At 34.8% G+C, this 14,494-nt stretch overlaps 1 long non-coding RNA gene and 1 pseudogene across 1 annotated transcript; one reads left to right on the top strand and one right to left on the bottom strand.

The window, feature by feature from the left end:
* The window catches only part of LOC113506905, a 36,253-nt pseudogene that overhangs the window by 15,731 nt on the left and 6,028 nt on the right, over positions 1-14,494 (top strand).
* LOC113506906 lies at positions 5,109-7,004 on the bottom strand. The gene is made up of 3 exons (XR_003401766.1): positions 6,982-7,004; positions 5,899-5,973; positions 5,109-5,184 (listed from the first exon to the last, which is right to left on the bottom strand). It is a non-coding gene; the product is annotated as an uncharacterized LOC113506906 (long non-coding RNA).

Genomic DNA, 14,494 nt, shown 5'->3' with positions numbered 1-14,494 from the left:
TTGATGGCTCCTATCCTCGGAATGTACTTTTGCTATTTTGAGATATGGTTAAGAGAAATGGCTTGAATGTAGTGATGATGGAAAAAAGTTTTTTATTTATAAAGTACAAGGTATTACAAGATTATGTTACCTGATGTTCAGCCATTTGATAAAGGGAAGATCTGTGTTGTGTCTTTCCTAAAATGCTGAACCAAATTAGACAAGTAAAAAAATCTATATAGTTACATTTTATTTGTCAGTAAACAGCGAACGACTCGAAGTCTTAAAGGAAAAATATTAACGAATAAAGTTTCCTATCAACATTATTGACGTTAATTAGCATTGATCATACTTGGTATGCGTATTAATTGGTACAGCCCAAAATCATACAATTCAATAGTGAATCAATTTGATCTTCAATTGACGTAGGGCTATGTAATAATAAGGGTCTGTCAACAACGTGGGTGTCACTTTAGGGTTACATAACAAGAGGGTAAAACAAAACCCTAAGAGAAGCTGTGTAATACAATAGAATAATATATGATCTCAATATTATTTATTAAAACGTTTTAGGACAGAGATATTAGTAAAAGATTTTGGAAATTCTATTTATGGAACTGAACTGTGGACAAAAAAGAAATCCAAACTTTAAATCCAGTTATTGCAACTGGAGTTACAACTACCCGTTTGTTTTACAACATCTAACAATGTATGTAACAACCTGTGAATCAAGCCAGCATGTCACTGATAACTCGATAATTATATCGGACGGGCATTTACAATCTATTTTCAGTTCATACACGGCCTTCCATGTGATTCCCCTATTTAATACCCTGTAATTAAGTGGCGGTGGTGGTATAATGCTGGTTACAATACGCTGACATTATTTTTAAATGCGCTATAATTTGAAACTTCATGTATTAGGCTGTATTGCTTTAGCAACCGGACTACTGGGTAATTAATGTACTACCTGAGAGAAAAGATCCCGATCGTAACCTGAATGTTGAGGTTGACCTCCGTGGTCGAGTGGCGTACACACCGGTTTCAAGGTGTCGCTAGCTCTGAGGTCCCGTGTTCGATCCCCGGTCGGGTCAATGTAAAAATTCACATTTCTACATTGTCTCGGGTCTGGGTGTTTGTGGTACCTTCGTTGTATCTGAATTCCATAACACAAGTGCTTAAGCAACTTACATTGGGTTCAGAACAATGTATGTGATGTTGTCCGCATTTATTATTTATTTCTATTAATAACAGCGTCACAATTTCTGACATCACTTTATTCCATTGCTTAAAATTATAATGCTGTTTGTGAAAGGACTCGTAAAGATGTTGATCATCCAACGATACTGAAAATGCAATCGCTTATAATTTGTCGAGTAAGCGATTTCGCGGTTTCCAGTTGTCGATTACAAGAGAAGATTGTTTGAATTAATTGATCAGTGCACGTGGATGATAAGATACTGAAATTATTCACTTTTGATGTTTTTTTTAATAGGTGTTTTATCAAACTAATCTGTTCTGCTGTCTTATGCCACCTGAGTCTGCGCATTGCTGATTATAAATAGGTTTATTTCTCTAAATCAAGCTCTTATTAATGCTGTTAACGGAATTTGCATTAGTGTTTACCAAGAATTTAGCAAGATTTTATTAATAATCATCTGTGACTTTGTAAAATCTTACAGTTTAATTTTACTTCCCTGTTTCCGATTGAGCTGAAACTTTGCATGCATATAGACGTGACAATGCTAGATATATTACCATAAAGTGGTCTTAGAAGCTGGAAGTTGGACATAGGAGCTCCTCTGTAAAACGATACAACCACATCAAGTTTGTCTCGTTTGATTCGTATCGACGAATACTTTAATTCCAAATAACAGAATAACAAATAGCTTGTCATGTATTTGGTATTTACTGGCATATTAATGATCTTAGAAACCTTTTGTTTTCTGTTTCCAGTTATATTTCTTTCTTATATTTATCCTGCACCCATTTTTAACAAGAATGAGGTAATATGCAAATACTTGAATATACGAACAATGACATTCTTGCATACCTATGTAATGCCATCAATTGTTAATTGATGAGTGCCAATACAAAAATGTCACTTCACGCAATACTACACGATGATGTTTAGAAATATAGTTAGTAGCTACACAAAATAAACAATCCCTACAATGTAAGTTCATTCATTGAATGTTTTAAAAATATACTTGCCTCTTTAGTCAAGTGTAGTTTCCACAATCGGTAAGCAACGTTCAAATGTTGTATGGAAATTACATTTCACTTTGACTTGTCATCTGTCATTTTGTAAGCTTTTCTATGTAACTGGGGTTTAGATTCCCTCACCTATAGTAGAATAAAAGGGAAATCCATGATATGCCGTAGATATAAAGAAAATATATCGAAAGCCCTACAAATCATGGACTTAACTTCGCGTGACCATCTAGCTTATTTTTAGACTAAAGAATTAGCATTACCATTCAACGTAGCTATTTCTGTCAGTTTATTTGACAAGTTAACAGTAAACAGCGATGAAGAGGCATATTTTGAAGCTTTATTGGCACCCCTTACTACTCGCCTTTAACGTTTATATTTGTTAGATTTTTTCCATATTCAGTACTCGTATTATCGTGTAGTATTCTACATTCTTAGAACTCTTTAGTTTGTATGGCGAGACGAAAAATATGTTTACATAAATTAGGTTATATTTCATGAAATACTATAACAAGGTATAGATGTTGTCGATTGCGACATAAAAACCAACCAAGTGCGTTCAAAAATAGGACACCAAACTAGCCATCGCTTAACCTAAGATTCAGCTTGTCGACAGACAGCGGTGCCCGATGAAATCCTAAGAAAAACACACTGAATTCGGCAGATCAACAAACACAAAAAGAAAATGTCTTATAACAACAAAGTGAGACAAAAAACATAAAACATAAGCCCGTTCTAGAAACTCGAAAAATAAAATTAAAATCCACCACAGTTACCCAGAACGGTCATTATTAGAAGACTTATTCAGCTTGCAGCTCTTTCAAAAGTTTCGTATTCATTTGTGCGGCTTTAGCTGCAACTACGGCGTAGTTAGTTCCAGTTTAATTTGTAATGAAATACCGAAATGTAGAGGATAAAAGAAAAATGAAAAATATATTTTATGAAAATGTTAACTTTTTTAGTATTGTGGTCACTTATATTTAATGATAGAGCATGTATTAATCCATCTTTTGCCTTCGTGGAGTGCCTTATTTTTGTACGTCAAAATTTTTGTATTTTTCTAATATTCAACATACTTCGTTTTAACCCTCGTTGGCATGCAGTTATTTTATCTTTTGTTATTTTGTTAAATTTCCACGTTTGGCAGGCATACGTTAGGCATGTATCAAGCACGAGTTTAGTTCTTTGTGGTCACTTATTGAAGGACAAATAAGGGATAATAATAATGAGAATTTCTTTTTACTGTCGTTCTTTTACTTTAATGCATAATATGTACATATTTTTCATTTTGACCCGCAAACATAATACGATCAAATTACAGAGAATCAAACCTACGCGTGACGTCACGATTGTGCATTAATTTCACGAAATCGTTACGTCATACGTGTATCAAGTAAATTAAACTGACCAACAGCGTTTTCTGCATATTATTGTTCCACATACATTTTCACACAAAAGATATTCCCAGCTCTAAGCATAAAATATGACTCATAAAACACATCTGTAGCAGATTACACAATATGTATAACATTATATTAATTCTAAAACAACTAATAAAATAACGTAGGATAATTAATGGTATGAACTTTGACATAAATAGCAATATTGGCTATCAAGACTGAACTTTGGATCCATATTCTGATGAGATAATTCAATCCCAGTTCCGTTACGGCGTAAATGTCGTGATATATTATAGTTCTGTACTTTATTGAAAACATTAAGGCTAAAGTTTTGCTATTCTACAATTAAGATTGGTTTCCCTTCTCAGAAAATTCAGCTGAATACTGTACTTTATCCCATTTTACGTTAAAGTATTATCTCTTTGTAAGACGGCTTATCGCAATGGCGATTTTGATTAATCGTTGCACGTGTTTTACACGAAGAATTGCAATGAAGTCAGCATATCCCTTGTAATGCCTTCTTCTTCTATTGGTGCCTCTCCAACTACTGAAGGTTAGCTTTCAGAATGTTTAAGTCCTTCTTATCAGCAGCTCGGTGGACCCCCTGATGTTCTTAAACCAAGCCTGAGGCAAACTTTTGTTTTCCAAACGTTAATTCCCTTGAAGACCGCCAAAGATTAACAAATAACAATTGAATTTCGAAACAAACGGAACAACCAACGTTGATGCATTTGAGGTTCGTCACTAAAGCAATATGGGTTCGGAATACGTCAGAATACGTACGTAACGGTGCAGATATGTTATCGAAATATTTCAATGTCTCTTTAGTAGCTAATTGTAATAGTCGTTGATTAATTAATACGAGATAATTATGACGAATGGGTCGATACGAAAGTCGATTTGCCGTGAAATGGTACTGATAACTATTTGATAAGCATAATCATTTTGGTTTTTTTCTGTATATTTTACAACTGCCTACATTCTTTTTTCTTTAAGGCTGGAGTATTTTTTTCTTATCGTTTGCAGATTGGGTTGTCCATATCATATTTATCAGCCTAGGTTTACCCAGATATTTTCCTTTGCCGTAGGTCATCGAGAAAGTCTAATACGTAATCATGAGTAATACAAATTCTCCGTTTCCGCGTAAACTATTTCTTTAACTCAGCTAAGTTCGAATGCTGTTTGACCATTTCACCTAACAATATGCTCTATTTTATTTTTATGTCTTTACTGCTTTGATACAACTGAAAAAATCCGTAATGCCCACAACGTTGGACCAGAACTGGCTTATAAGACTAAGTATTTCCTCCACCTCTGGCCAAAGTGCGGAAAAATTAGTCCTTCCATCCCTTCCAATGGTCCTTGCCTACCAACCTCCCAGTAGTTCTAATAACATACCTTTTGTTACAGCCAACAGCTTGGCTTCATCTACGACGCGGTGACGAAGGGCATCACAGTTGAGGACATCGACCTGGACCAGGTCTGCCTGTTGACTGAGGCGCCGGAGGCCCGGCTACTGGTCGCCGAGTTGACGGCATTGAGAAGCAGCGCGTACATCGCAGCTCCACAAGGTTAGTTTGAATAAATGCAGCTAGAAAAACAAGCAATGGATTTTGGATTGCTTAATTGTCATTTTATTGTTAGCGGTTTCGCGTTCCACCTATTCCCTGATTACCTCCAGCACCTTGGTAGTACGCGTAACTGTTTGGTTTTCGGGACCTTCCCATCGTTTTTAGGGAGATTTATTAGATACCAATTCATGCTATTATGATCCTTATGGCAAATGTAGCAGAGATACACTTAAACTTTTTGGATGCGAAACGATAAAATTATATTTAGTAGAAAGTGAAACTTCATTAACCATTCCTTTTTGCCCCGTTCTTAATTATTTATCTTATTTTATGAATGTATTGTTCATTTCATGGTTATTTTTAGGCGTTATTAGAAAGGAATTTTCCCTAATGATTTAGATTGTGACTTCCCAATCTTTGATGACGTGCAGCGGACTTTCAATATCAGGGTGTGACGTCACTGGGACTGCCCAATCAGCTGACAGTTTTATATAGTAATTATGTATATTGTGTTATATAGAACACAAAACAACCCACGGCATGATTGATAACGATGAATATTTCGCGAAAATACTTTCAAAAGAAAATAAAAGTATTATTTCTATTTCCTTACTTTTTTCGTGTCTATAATACTTACCTACTTTAAGCATTTTTTTTCCTTGTTTAACTTTACAAATAATTTGTACAACAGTTTATAAAAAATCCCATTAATAATAACGTTATTAATTACCAACCAGGCTGGTGCCATGAGGCCCAGAATAGAGAGTCGTGGAAGGATTTGGGGAGGCCCGGCAGTTGCACACAGTAGGCTAAGAAAAAAAAAAACAAACTTTGAATTACAACCTCATTGAAAATGAAAATACTGACGCGACGGATACTTTTACCCCTTACAACTTTTAAATGCCTTAACCGATTTTTATCCAACACTAGCTGTTGCCCGCGACATCGTCCGCCTGGTTAGTTATAAGTTAGGATTTTTTGAACAGAAGGCCATATTTTCCATTGTATCTTCGCTCCTTTTAGTCGCAGCGTGATGTTTTATAGCCTAAAGCCTTCCTCGATAAATGGTCTATTCAACACAAAAAGAATTTTTCAATTTGAACCAGTAGTTCCTGAGATTAGCGCGTTCAAACAAACAAACAATCAAACAAACTCTTCAGCTTTATATATTAGTATAGATGTAAACAATGATTGATCGATTTCAAGAACTCTCTTGAAATTACTCAATCTGATGCAGAGTAAGGATGCCACAGCCAGACGGACAAACACGTCAATCCCTTAACACCCCTTTTTGCGTCGGGGATTTAAAACAATAACTAAGATGTATAATCTTATTATAAATGTGAAAGTGTCTATGTTGTTACTCAATCACGCAAAAACGGCTGAACGGATTTGGATGAAATTAAAAAGAACATAGGCTACCTTTTATCCTGTTTTTTTAAATAGTTCCCAAGTGAAAATTGAAAAGGTGCGCAAAAGCTGTAAGATTAAAACGGGGCCACCGAACGCTGTAAACTGAAGTCCACAAAGACGGAGTCGCGGGCAACAGCTAGTATACTTATACACTTCATCATAATCTCTATACTCAAAGTCCAAGTTCATTCTCCATACGTGATAGTTCAGGTGATAATGATACATTCATGTTCAAACTCCACTTGAAGGGACATTTCTTATCACGTCTAATACATTGATAACGCCAAGGTCGTGGCATTAGCTCTCGAGAGTTGTTATAGGTACACATATTAAAGAAAATTGATGGAAATAGATAAGTTACTGGTTCAAATTTGACGACCTCCGTGGTCGAGTGGCGTACGCACCGGTTTCAAGGTCGCTAGCTCTGAGGTTCCGGGTTCAATCCCCGGTCGGGTCAATGTAAAAATTCACATTTCTACATTGTCTCGGGTCTGGGTGGTACCTTCGTTGTATCTGGATTCCATAACACAAGTGCTTTAGCAACTTGCTGTGGGTTCAGAACAATGTATGTGATGTTGTCTGCAAATATAAAAAAAAATCAGTTGCAAATTTCGAATGGGTTTTTTGGAATTGCATGATTATTACGAGACTGACCTCTTTAAGTTTACTTTTTCCAAGTAACTAAACCAATGGAATATAGGTCAAAACTCTTTTCTCTTGCAATAAAGAAATATCTGTTGCAAATATCCATCGATAATGTTGCAATGCCTTTATTATCAGTACTTCTGATGCGTCTTTCAATCTTCCACTCGATAGTAAACTTGACTTTACCCAAAACAATTCAATCAATTCCAAATCACTACATAATTCACATATACAACTAACAAATACATAAACAATTTTGACGCCAACGTCGCCCACTTAAATTACGAACGACATTCACACCAATTACAGGTCACAAGTAATTCAATTACCGATTCCTATGTGAACAGCATTCGTACATTTTCAACGCGGTCTTAATAAACATTGGTTAGCACGCGACGTACACGTTATGCTGTTGGTACATTAGGGCATTGCCTCAAGTGTTAGTTTGTAATATAAGTTTCGTGCGAACTCGTGGCTAAGATGCAACTGCATTAATTGATCGATCACTATGCTTGATACGGACGGTCCGTGGATGGGTGACCGTCTATGTTATAACCCGGATCCCGATTATTTCTACATCTCTGAAAGTCGTACTGGGAAGGTTCAGTGTTATTGAGGGGTATCGTGTTGCCTAGGTGACTGAGTTGAGGAGTTCAGATAGGCAATCGTTCCTTTTGAAACATTGGTACTCAGCTGCTAAGACTGGAAGCCGTCGCGGAAAAGACTAAAATGATGATAAATAATTTCTTGCGAATTCTTGGCACTCCGTTCGGCGAAATCCTCATGGCGAAAGTGCATTTACATTTAGATATAATAAACAAAGATTGTACAGCCATAGCTAACTTACAGTGTCTTATGTAATAATTTTAAGAACGAAATTTCCCCCTGTTACAAACAATAAATAAATTTTATATTAATTATTTCAGCGAGCGGTTTTCAGCGTTACAAGTAAACACTCCAGTGTATCATGACCGTAATAGCATCGCTATTGCTTCGCTATCGTTTCCCCGAACCGTGCATGCGTGAATGTTTACATCGTATTTGGTAAATAACCAGGAGCATTGCGATTCGTAATGAAACTGACTAAGTTACGTAATTCGGACATTTCGGTTGTGGAAAATTTTGTTGCTTGTCTATAATACCGCCTGAAATACTGCTTATTTTCAGGCTGAATTATAGGTTCTTCGGTTGCGTGTTTCAAATATTTCTGTTTGTATATTCGATACGTGTACGGTGTAATCATGATTAAATTTTCAAAAGCAAATTGGTGTGTGAATGTTTATCTACACACGAAATGACCATTCTGTTTAAACAATATTCATATTCCTAGAAAAGTATTAAAAAATCATTGTGCATTTTGAGACAATTTTACCAAGAATTTGTTGAACTGATGTTGCAACAACGCTACAAATAACTGATACGCCACAAATACATATCATATAAAAAAAACTGTCGAATGCGAGTCGATCTCGTGTCTCTGAAGGTTTCCTACCAATGAGCTAAAGTAATACGAAAGTGCAAAAATATTGGTCATATATTATAATTATTACTGCGCTTAACCTCCATATTTATTGTCATTATTTACTGTTCAAGAGGCAAAAAACATACATCATTCATCACGTCATCATCGTCCACTCTCTACGTATACAGTTCTTGAGATTCAGCCTGGTAACAGATGTAATAGACTTCCGTTTTTCCTATTGCTACGGAACAAGTTTTTTTGATAAGGTGGGGCAATCATGGACACCCACTCCCTCGGGAGAGGAGAAGGACAGTCACACTCTTACTAACTAAACCTGAACCGCCGTGCTACGTCATCCGCGTTTTTGTGTCGTTATATACCAATGCGTTGCACTAATAACAAAATCACATCATCTGCTCCATATATGTCCATATTCAAATTCAATCTTAACATCCTCTTAATATAAACAGACACAGATTCCAATCCCACGTATAATTGTCCATCGATCCGTTAACAATGGACAATTCGCCGTCGCTCGCCTGAATCTGCATAATTGCCTCAATTTATTCGACCTATGTGGACATTTATTGCTTACGTTTGACGTTTGAATTTGACGACGAATTAGGGTTATGTGCTGCGGTTTTTGTTTGATAGATTTTTAGTGCAATTTTGGAGGCCTATGTCTAAAAGTGAACGAATATTTCTGGTGATGATGATGAGAATGTTATTTTTATGTTCCTTGCCCAATGGGTTCAAAATAGAACCGTTGGGTTCTGTGTAGAGGTTTTTTTTGTAAGATTAGTAGGCTGTTTTTCGGTAAAGGACCTGTCTGACTTTTTCTGTCCGTCTGTTATCAGGCTGTATTTCAAAAACAGATATAGTTAGCCGGAAATTAAATTTTGAAATTTTCACATAGATTGGGATTGTCCTAAATTTTATGAGTGACTTTGTTTGCAAATTTGTATTTCTTAACCCTGTCTGTACTTAGGTACTGAACTCTCAGTGTCGCAAGTCCGACTCGCATTTGATATGTTTTACTAGTCGCTTTGTTAATACGTTCTTCAGTTGAATTTCATGAGAAGAGCTGGAATAGAGTCTAGACACTTAGACTAGACTGATCAATTCTTTAATTGATCCCATGGTCAAACTTGCTACGTATTTGTGTAAATAACTATGAATGCTGAAAACTATACCTTAAATGACATCAGAACAATAATTTCAGATTATAATATAATGTCTTTTAAGTTTTGTCTAAAATTATAATTATCTGATAGATACACGTTTTATCGACTATTTCACACCTGCTTCGCTTGAAACTGTATCTTTACGTCTACTTTAAATAGTATTACTAATTATCAAGTTTTATGGCATCAAAATAATGTTAATTTCTGCATTTAAGAAAGTTTTGTTTTTGACAAATAACCAGTCTTGTATTTAATAACTTAATTCGGTTTTAAAACTTAAATCGCCATTTAATTTACGTTTCACAGGTGCCAGAGATAGACCTATTCCAATAATATTTATAAACGTGATCAGTATTAACTCTAAATATGTAATTATAACTAGTCTAAAAATTCTATTTTTACCACTAGACCGCATGACATTACCTATTAGGCAAGGACGAAACAACTCTGAAATAAAGACGCTTGTTTTTCTCAGAGTTTTTTTCCTTGTTTACATAATGAGTGGTCAGAGTAATTTTCTTTAGAACAATGAAAATGCATTTTCGTTGCTGAGATATGAGTTGGAGTTTAAACATTTTACGTGTTGACTCATTACGTGCTCAGCACTTAATGTACTTACAGTGTTTTGTAGGTTTCCCAATAGTTAGGTTAAATAATATAATTTTTGCGTGGATACAGAGAATAATTTCGCTCGTAGCTAAATTAAAAATGCACAATTTGGTGGATCATAGGCTAAGCTAACCTATGGGTGACCGTCTATGTCATGGCGTCGTTATGGACAGTTAGAAGCTAGAAAGTCTGACAACCAGTCTGACTTATGGGTATCGTTTTGCCCAGGTTAGACCGGATGCCCACCCCAACATAGTTGGGAAAAGGCCGGTATAATGTGTAAAGACTAATTTGGAAATTATATTTTCTTCGAATTTTACCCTTATGATTCTCTTAAGATTATAGACTAACGGTTATTTTAAGGTTCAAATAACAAAACAGAAATCTTTAATTATTTCCACACGTGATATAATTCATTTGTAAACCCATAACCCGCCGTGTATAATTAACTTAACGGAGCATTTATATTAATAACGTAATTATCGGGAAAGCACGTTGCAGCGCTCACATTAAAGTCGCAACATTGATACAAGGTCGACAAATTAATAGACTTCCGTATTTATTTTTTTTGATATTTGTGTGTATTATATAAAAGCCATTATGTTTGTAAATAACTTCAAAAAGAAGTTGCGCTGTGTTTTTTGTTTAGTTTGTTATGGGTCTTCGGACTGGATGTACCGATGTAGTTGATTATTTTTTAATTTATCGAGTTTTTTAATTGAAGTTGTTTTTCTTTTTGAGCTTCAAAAATATTACATTAGTGGTTGTAGACTTGGTGGTCTTATGCCTGAAGAGTGTGGAACCAATTTAATTTTTTTTTAGGTGTTGATATTTTTGAAAGAATGCACTTGATTCCGTGGCTATGAGGATATAATTTGTCGTGTAGTTATTAATAGTCTTTGATAGAAGTCAGTTATTGTTCATGCAATTGTTCAATTTATTTCTGTCATAATCATATTAAAGAATTCTAGTAACGAATCCAAATGTGGTTTAGTGTATTATAAAATAATTATTGACGTTCACCTAATAATACGAAATATCTTAATAACGACTGTAATTATTCATAAATTAAGGAAAATGATAGCTATTATCGGTCATGTGTCTCAGTGTTAGGGTCAGCTCATAACTTCTAATTACATAATTTAATATGAAGTCATTTCTAGAACCTTATAAATGGCTTTCTCTTTTAGCTAAAACCAGTCAAAGCCAAAAAATATAATAGTATTCACAAATTAAAAACAATTAAATAAATAATTAATTGGTACCTACGACAATAAAAGCAGGAAAATAACGATTGATTTAAATAGTTTTAAGGTTTTCGTACTTTTTAAACTCTACCAAAAGGTGTTTGTAAAGTCGACCGTCGTTTATTTATTCGATTAAATAGTAACTGAGCATAACATATCCTTGAAATCGATAATAACAGACTTATCTAAACCAAAATTGTCTTTGAAGGTTAACTACTAATGCACACATGCAATAAGCATACATCATCACTCAAACATAGCCAAAAGAACGTCTAGTTTTTGTCATCCTAAGGTGGGAACACACTACAAAAACAACGCTTTGTTCATTAATAATAACATTTTCGCTTAGTTTTGGGACTTTCTCTTTGTTATTATACGCATATGTTTACAGAACTTTGAAAACAATTCCTGTGACTTGGTCCTTGAGAATGTTTCTACATGCATTCAACTTCAAATAGTTAAACTGAGTGAAAACTATCGAGGTAACCATACTATAATAGTTAACTCCCAAAACTAGATAAAACTGGCTACCTTGGCCACGAAAAGACAAGACTCGTCGACTCCTTCGCCCAAGATGAAGCGAAGTCGGTAGTTTTATTTGATCATTGTTTAATTGATATTTGTCAGCTATGGCTTAGAACAATTACGTATGGTCATGAAACTTTGAAAATTTCACGTTGAACGTACCTGCGTTACTGTGCCTGCGTCGAGAACGATCTTGCACTTCGTTCATAAATGTATCGCATGAAAGAGCACATTATATTTAATTTATATTAATATTATTATTCACCATACGACTATCGAAACAATATAAACATAAAATAATAGAGAGCCAAATCGTCTCACTAGCTAGAAATACCTGCAAAAAATATATCTTATGTTCCCACCTTCACAAGCCATTGAACAGTCCTCCCGCGCTTATGACTCAACTGAACTGTTACAATATTGCTTTGTGGACCTAACCTTGTTATTAGACTACGCATAGACAATATGTTCCAATCTTGTTTCAATACAATAGATATTGGATAGGCGAGGGAAATGTGAGACGGAGGTGACTAAGATTGTTACTTGATTGACTAGACCAAAAAAAGATTAAAACCTCTTTTTTGAAATTGAGAATAAAGCTTAGTTACGGATAGCAGAGTGATAGGTGGATGTTACGGGGTGTCTGTGTGTAATAGGACATAAAAGCGGGAGTCATTTAAAAAGAAAAACACGTATATTTATCGTAACCATAGGTCCAATAGGGATGATGACAATTTTTTTTTTGCAGTGGCCGTCTTGTAGTTTTTTGTATAATAATGTATACGTATTTTTTAATTTGTCCCGCAACCATAAATTGGGCAAATTACAGTGAATGAAACTTACGCGTGACGTCACGATTGAGTATAAATAAACTAAACTTTAAAGCAGTTAATCTTTGTCTAGTTTTTCTGAAAAAGGAAAAAATACGTATCTCATACTTTTCAATTATCTAACTGAGAGACTAATGAGATTTTTTCTTTTTATATCCAGTCATCATCCCTATTTTGACCAAGCAGCCCCGCCTTTAGACTTTCTGGCGATCTGCCCCAGCTAGAGCTAGAGACACTATTCCATTTTTGCAAACAAAGAATAACTTTATAACGTTACAAAGTAATTGAATACTTATTTCTTCTTTCCTTAATAATTTACTAGTTTAGTAAGTATACCATTTACTATCGGAGTTTGACTCGCGACGCCCCCGGCCGCGTCCGCTCATGACTAAGGATGATCAATCATTAATCAAATATCTCTAACAACCAGAGCATAATTAACCTTAAAATAAATTATTGCACACATTCTGTCAAACGAAATTATTTTAATTCTAGTTTTTCCGTGTTTTCTCCTTGAACTTTTCTTGGCACGGCCGGAAACTGCAATATTTAATAAGAGGCCAATGCTTTTTATTGACTTTTATTGCAATTTATTTTGTTTACACACGGTCTACCAGGTATTGGCCATATAAACTTTGTAAATAGCACCTTAATTTCAAACAAGTAAAGTTGATTTTAACTTTGAGGTTCATCTTAAACTGGTAACTGAATGGCAGTGGACGGAAGAACCACTATAACTTGCGCTACAGTTTATTCTAGATCTTTCTTATTTCCTAGTTTTCCTTAATAATGTGAAGGGCAGTATCCGGTAGTTTTCCTTTAATAGATATTAGTTTACAAGTATTAACTTCGTCACATGTCTAAAGCAACCTTGCGTTCAATTAATTATTCAACGATTAGCGCTTATTAATAATGTAACAATTTTCTTTATCTTCTGTAGTTGTTGCGACCTTCATGGTCTATGAAAACCAATAAGAAAATTAAAAGGAGTTTCAAAATGAGAAGATATAAAAAGTGACAATACTTTATTTTTCTCTCTATTTTATTTTCGTCAGACTTTAGTCTTATAATAATCAAAATTATTAAAGTAAATGGCTTCTTAAGCTTTTCCTACTTTCAATTGTATCGTCGCAAAAGCGAATCTTTCTGACATTTCTTTTTACACATTGTTTTATGGTATAGTCTCTCTTACTTGATTGCAGAACCCTAATACGTTGTCGCTATTACCAAATCCTGTCTGTTCGTTCGTTTATCTCTATTAATACAGAATTATCGTCATCCTTGTAATGTCTGTGTAATCTGAATGTCATGTCATGTATGATTTCATTAATTAGTAGCGTGAATTTTACAGCGTAGAGTGGCTTGTTAGTTTTATACTATAGAATTAATTTCATATAGAAATTACAGTGGGGCGA

This window comes from Trichoplusia ni, unplaced genomic scaffold, assembly GCF_003590095.1.
Source record: "Trichoplusia ni isolate ovarian cell line Hi5 unplaced genomic scaffold, tn1 tig00000119, whole genome shotgun sequence".
Lineage (NCBI taxonomy): Eukaryota > Metazoa > Arthropoda > Insecta > Lepidoptera > Noctuidae > Trichoplusia > Trichoplusia ni.
This window is presented reverse-complemented; position numbering and strand designations above follow the sequence as displayed.